The 7,092-nt window shown below is 41.2% G+C and overlaps 1 long non-coding RNA gene across 1 annotated transcript; it reads right to left on the reverse strand.

The window, feature by feature from the left end:
• Positions 1-583: 583 nt before the first annotated feature.
• LOC136357391 (uncharacterized) lies at positions 584-5,778 on the reverse strand. Its single transcript, XR_010742735.1, has 3 exons — positions 1,982-5,778; positions 1,146-1,218; positions 584-1,005 (listed from the first exon to the last, which is right to left on the reverse strand). It is a non-coding gene; the product is annotated as an uncharacterized lncRNA (long non-coding RNA).
• Positions 5,779-7,092: the final 1,314 nt, after the last annotated feature.

The following is a 7,092-nucleotide window of genomic DNA, read 5'->3' on the forward strand; positions in this document are numbered from 1 at the left end:
TATAGAGTTGAGTGCGTGTTGTAAGCGCACGTGTTTGTACTGTGATCTAAAACAAATGTAAGGAAAAATATTCTCCAAAAAGCTTTAAATTTGTGCCATTTGATTTTAGGCTTCCATAAGACAATCTAATTTTAAGGTTATTGGACAAAAGACACTCCGGCCATTATATTAATGTATTCTTTTCCAAGGATAAAACTTTGTAAAAGACAATTTAACACTTGATCGACCTTCTAAATGGAGAGATAAAGTGCCCTAAAGTAAATGCCAAAAATGTAAAGTTTCATGTAGCATATCTTGCCTAAATGTAACTATGGTGCAAAGTAGTAAAGATTTTCCACTTCGGCCAAATCGTTACCCTGATCAACGAGATACAGATTTTCCACTTCGGTCACACCGGCCTCACATAGGGTTATAAAATTTGTCATAGTAAACGCATGTGTGTACACACTTAGGAGTAGCTAGCACTTTAATAGATAGAGAATAGACATAAATCCATGGTGCTCACAAAATTCCTATTGAATCTCATCCACTTTCACACTATATATCCGGATTGCACAACAGGGAGTAGCATTAGTACAAATGACAGCATTTTGAAACTAGTCAAAATGCAAAACAAGTATATAAACAACTGATCGGTCGATTACCATACAGTACATTTCTTATACCCCTCCGTCTCTAAATATTTGATGCCGTTGACTTTTTTAAACATGTTTGACCATTCGTCTTATTAAAAAATTTAAGTAATTATTAATTTTTTTAATCATTTGATTCATGATTAAATATACTTTAATGTATACATATAGTTTTACATATTTCACAAAAGTTTTTGAATAAGACGAACGGTCAAACATGTTTACAAAAGTTAACGGTGTCAAATATTCAGAGACGGAGGGAGTATATCCTTGTTCTTCATATTTGTAGTTTACACAGTATATTATAGCTTAGGACTTTGCCACCATTGAATAGTTTCCGCTGCTAGGAAGCAGAATCCCGCTCTTGAGATGGCTGGAGAAGTTTTGAGATTGAAAGTGGAAAGGAGTTTAATTTCGTCAGTATATATCACTTGCTCAAGAGAAAGAAAATAAATTTACTTGTTACTAATAGGAATTGACAGTGTATAAGGGTTAAGGAGAATGAAATTTTACTTGACAAGTGCCAGCCACATAGATCGTGTAGCGCCGTAGAAGATGAACGATAGGAGAGTCAGAACTATACTGTCTATTGCCAGTAGTTAAAGGTCAACCAGGTTTTAATTATAGCTAAATTACCAGCTTACAGTTTTTTCATGTAAAAAGAAAAAGAAAGCACACAATTCATAATGACCATATTTTGAGCGAAGGACAACACAAGTGAGTGTTTTCCACTTTAAATAAGAAATTAAATTAGTTGCATGTGTTATGATAAAAGGGATCCCCAGTTGGCTCAGTTGGCGTTTTGCACCTTTGAACCACCGTTAAATTGATCCATATCAAGTAAAATTGAAACAGAGAAAATCATTACGTGCCATCAACAAAGTCCACATTATCTACTCTAGGGAACTCTCTCGTTCTGCTCTATGCACCACGTTCGGATTGCTTGTTTTCTTCCCTTTACACCATTTGCCTTTATAGCAGTGACCTAAGTAGTAGTACCACAGGATCCTAAGTTTAAATCTTTAAAGAAGTGAATTTTAGATTTGGTTATTTGAAAGACTAAATTGTCATTTTAAATTCAAATCTTCATAGGATCGAATTTCAGATTTGATTGGTTGAGAGACTATAAGTTCCCTAATTAATAAGACTGGATATATTCGGTTGGAGCTGCTGTTAGAAAAAAAAAATCAGGGGGAGGAGAGAAGTGGCTTAAGTGTCACGTTTAAATCCTCGGGATGAATAAGTTACTAAAATGAACTTTTGAATGGAATTTGACAAGAAACAACACAAGGATAAAGAAAATGATTAATTGGGTTAAGAGAGAGAGAGGGGGGGTTAATTAAGGATACTGAAGAGGTAGCGCTCCCACCAGTCCATGACGTACAGCCCAACGGTGACGTTGTACAGGAACAGCTTCCTGCCCATCCAACTCATCTCCTTTATAGTGTTGTACTCGATAGCTGTTCTCTCTCACTCTGTGTAGAAATTGAAGAGGCATGTTGGTGTGTTGGTATTTATAACTGGAGGAGGCAGCAGCAAAGACCTTGCCATTTGCCAAGCTAGCCATAGCCAGCCAGCCGCTGCATCTCGCCCGGTTTTTCTTCTTCTCACACTTGGGACACCAACTAAATGCAGCCCTTGCTGCAATATTTTTTATTAATTAAAACCCGATCTCTACATCCAAACCAGAGTCTGGTATACCGTATACGTAATATTTTCTGCAATATGATATGCTAAGGAGAATCGGCTATGGAGTTATGGAAGTCGTCGCAAGAGAGGATAAGTGACTGTTCAGTACGTACCTACTCGAATATGAACTCGCCTAACAAGCACGACTTTTTCCTGTTTGACATGCTATTAGAAATTTTCATGGTTACAACTAATTACCATGGGGCAACCGGGGTACGTTAGAAATTTAATGAAGGGACCAAATAAACTAATTCATGTATGGAGGGGATGACTATTACTTTGTTAATCACTTGACATTTCTCCCCCTAAAAATAGTCCGATCCACACCGGGTATAAACCTAAATCACACTTACGGCTAGAGCAACGCAACCGAAATCTTCCGAAAAGCTAATTGCAGTTAATTGACTTATCCATGAATTCAATTGCTTTCAAGGATTAAGCCACTCGCAACTGATGCTTGTGAGTTCGGATGGGGTGTTGAGACGACATGCGGAACTAGACAAACCGTTAGCACATGATAGATCGAATATTAATTACTATATGAAATTAGAAAATAGATTTGTTTATTTTTTTTAAGAAGCCTCTATATAGAAAAAGAGTAAATTGCATTGGTGGTACACAAACTTGTTATGTGGGTGCAATTTAGTATATAAACTTGTAATATGCTTATTTCGGTACACGAACTTGTCTAGTTTGTGCGAATGAGACCAAAATAGCTTGTCAATGTTAATTTTATAAAGCTGATGCTAATTAGGATGTGACATGCAAACGTATAGTGAGTATGCATAAGACATGCAATATTTATAAGGAAAAAGTACGAATTACACCCTCGAACTATTGCGGTCGACCGAATTACACCCCTGAACCACGAAACCGGACATTGCTCACCCTGAACTTTTAATACCAGAAAAATTACCCCCCTCGACCTAATCCAGAGCTGTTTTATCCTACGTGACGTACGCATGGCAGTCCGGTCAGTATTTTTTTTAAAAAAAAATGGTGGGGTCCACTTGTCATGCCTCCACCTCATCTCTTCCTAGTTTCTCTCTCATGTAATCTCTATCTCGTGCGTGCGGGCGGCGGACGACGGTGCGTGGGGTCGGGGGCGGGCGGTGGACGGCGGCGGCAGGCGTGAGGCGAGGAGGTCGGGGTGGACGGCTGCGGCCGCGAGGCGAGGAGGTTGGGGTGGACGGCTACGGCGGCGACGGCGGAGGGGGACGACGAGGAGGCGGCTCGATGATGGACCTCAGAGAAGGATGGAAGGGAGACGCGCGATAGCAGCCGGCCGTCCGTCATGACCTCAATCCGCCGACTCCCGTCACCGGCGCCGCTTGATCTGCCGTCATCGTGGTCGCCACCTCCCCACCGCTCCCGCTGCCAGCCAGTTCCCTCTCCCGTTCGCGTCTGCCGCTGGCTTGGTCTACCTAGCCACGCCGGTGCGCCCGCCGCCGCTCCTGTGCCCCCCCCTCCGCGTGAGCGCGCGCCGTGGCTCATTGGCAGCTCGCCAGGGCAAGCGATGGCGGAGGCGGAGTGGGCGGCCGGCTGAGACGGAGGCAGAGTGGGCGGCCGGCGTCGGAGGCGGAGTGGGCAGCCGGCGGCGGTGAGCGGCTAAAGCGGAGGCGGAGCTCGCCGGGGGCCGGGGCAACCGATGGCGGAGGTGGAGGCGGAGTGAGCGGCTGGCGGCAGAGCCGGAGTGGGCAGCCGGTGGCGGAGGCGGGTGCTGGCGGATAGGGCGGTAGCGTCTCTCCGACCTCTTGGTCCTCCTCATCGACAAACGACGCGGCCGTCGCGGGTGGGGCGGCGAAGCCTCCTTCCTCTCCTCCCACCTCAACCGCGCGTCACCGTCCTACTCGTCATCGTCGTCCATGGCCGGACCACGCCGCCGTGCTCCAGGCCTAGCGGCGTCGCGTGCGCACGAGCAGGCACTCGGCGGCAGCGACACTGCGTTGCTCCTCCCTCCATCAGCGCCGCCACAAGGCCGTCGCCAACGCCGCCCTCTCCCCCTGGCGCCAAGCCCGCCTCCCGTGCCCACGTGCCGTCTTCCCGCGTCCCTTCCTAACCACCGCCACGCGCTGCTCTGCACGCCGAGAGAGAGGGAGAGAGATTGATAGGAAGAGGGGAGAGGGGAGATGAGAGAGTTATATGACAGGTGGGCCCCACCATTAAAAAAAGAGAAAATGCTGACTGGATGCCACGAGTACGCCACGTAAGACAGAACCGCTCTCGTTGGGTCGAGGGGGTAGTTCGTCCGGTATTAAAAGTTTAGGGTGAGTGATGTTTGGTATTTAGGTTTAGGGGGGAATTCGGTCGACCGCGATAGTTCAGGGGTGTAATTCGTACTTTTTCCTATTTATAAATTTGGTCTCTACTTTATCCTTCATCATGGAAACGATGAATTTCATATATTTTTAACCTTTATATCATTGCTCGGTTTTTTTTTTAGATTTTTCTACGATCGCTATATCCATTCTATTTTTACTGAAGAGGTGTATGTCTAATACAAACCTTCTCGGATATATGTTTACCTAGTATCCTAATCGGCCACTAAATCAATAAGATTAGTGTTCTTTTCGCCTTTCTCCGTACGCACCAGACAAGTTCATGCACCAAAACGAGCATTTAACAAGTTTGTGCACTAGATTGCACCCACCTGACAAGTTCGCGTACTAGTGACGTAATTTACTCTAGAAAAAAATTACACAAAACATACCATTCACCAGTTTCCGAAACACGCTAACGGAGAGCGTCGTCACGTGTATATACTACTCCCTCCGTTTCTAAATATTTGACGTCGTTGACTTTTTTAAATATGTCTGACCGTTCATCTTATTCAAAAAATTTAAGTAATTATTAATTCTTTTTCTATCATTTGATTCATTGTTAAATATACTTATATGTATACACATAGTTTTACATATTTCACAAAAGTTTTTGAATAAGACGAACATTCATACATGTGATAAAAAGTCAACGTGTCAAATATTTACAAATATTTAGAAACGGAGGGAGTATATGCCTAAGCAAGCTTTATTTACCTTTGTTTTGTTTCAGAAACAAACTGTATACGGAGTCAAACTTGACGTGCATCAGTATTGCCTAATCAAGGGAAAGGTAGAGTTTGAACTAACCAATACTCCCTGCGTCCCTAAATATTTGGCGCCGTTGACTTTTTAGCAAACGTTTGATCGTTCGTCTTATTCAAAATTTTTTGTGCAATATGTAAAGCTATATGTATACATAAAAATATATTTAACAATGAATCAAATTATAGGAAAAGAATTAATAATTACTTAAATTTTTTTAATAAGACGAACAATCAAACGTATTTAAAAAAATTAACGGCGTCAAATATTTAGGTACGGAGTGAGTAGTATATTGTCAACTCATGATTTGGACTGATTGAATTAATGAATTAGATTTTGTGAACGATAGAAACTGATCGATCGAGTTCATCCTACAGTTCCCTACAGGTTATGCAGATTGTCAGCACTCGTTCTTTGACGGGATCGTGCACGTCCAATTAATGAACTATATCTCTTTATTATATCTTCCCGATCGATCATGCACGTACGAAGTCCATGGCTCCATGCACCGGAGTTGCCGAATCCATCCCTAGTCATGAACAGATGAACACAGCAATATAAGTATAATATCACTCCGTTGACGCCGTTGATTTCTTAATTAACGTTTTATGCAAATACAAAAGTATTTATGTCATACTTAAAAAACATTTGATGATAAATCAGGCCACGATAAAATAAATGATACTAGTATAAATTTTTTGAATAAGACAAATGGTCAAACATTGGTAAAAAAGTTAACAGCGTCATATGCTAAAATACGGAGAGTATGTAATATACATTCAGTCAAACTTCTTGATCCAACAAGTCATCAAGCCCTACCTATCAACGGTGGTCAACACACCGGTCAATGCTCCAGATATCATAACAGTTAAGAGAAGGTCAATAGAATAGCCACTAGTTGGCTATAAAAATTATCGCATCATTTATAATCAACTTTAGTAATTACTCTCTCCATCTACTCTTAATAGTCGTATTTCTAAATCTGAAAAATTTATTTTTGATAGGCATATTTCAATCCAACAATCTATCATCTTAATGATTTTCTCGGATTTAATGCATGACTATCCATTCTTCCACACATGATTGGCTACATGGGCATTGAGAAATGTAAATATTAATGAATTATTTGTTTACTAGGAATGACTAGTAGCATATTTAAATGGATGATAAGTAGAATTACTTATTCTTGGTCTGTGTGTCAAGATGAAATATGACTATCAAAAGTAGATAGAGGGAGTACATTGTATAGACATGCAATATACGATACATAACTCCGTAGACAAGCATGGTGAAAAGCTATTGGCATGAAACGTGTGTGCAGCCTAACTACGTGCAATAAATCTATATTAGATCTAACATATAGTATAACATATATATAATAGGTTACCTTATTTTTTTTCCTCCTCTCTCTCTCTCACCATTGCGAGGGACTGACGATGTTGGTTTTCTCTTTTCGTAAGAAGTTCTAATAGTTATGGTTTCAAAAGTCATTTCTTGCTCTTCAGTGTTTTTTTAGGGAAGAGTTCTTTTCAGCCCATAGGTTTTGGCTGATTAGCTATACGCAAAATGAGAAACCCAAATAGCATATGATTAATTGATTATTTATTTATTTATTTTTTAATGCATCATTTATATAAAAAGTTTTCTCATGGAATATATCGTTAAATCGAACTTAAAAAAATGATGAG

The sequence above is a fragment of the Oryza sativa genome, chromosome 7 (genome assembly GCF_034140825.1).
Source record: "Oryza sativa Japonica Group chromosome 7, ASM3414082v1".
Classification (NCBI taxonomy): Eukaryota; Viridiplantae; Streptophyta; class Magnoliopsida; order Poales; family Poaceae; genus Oryza; species Oryza sativa.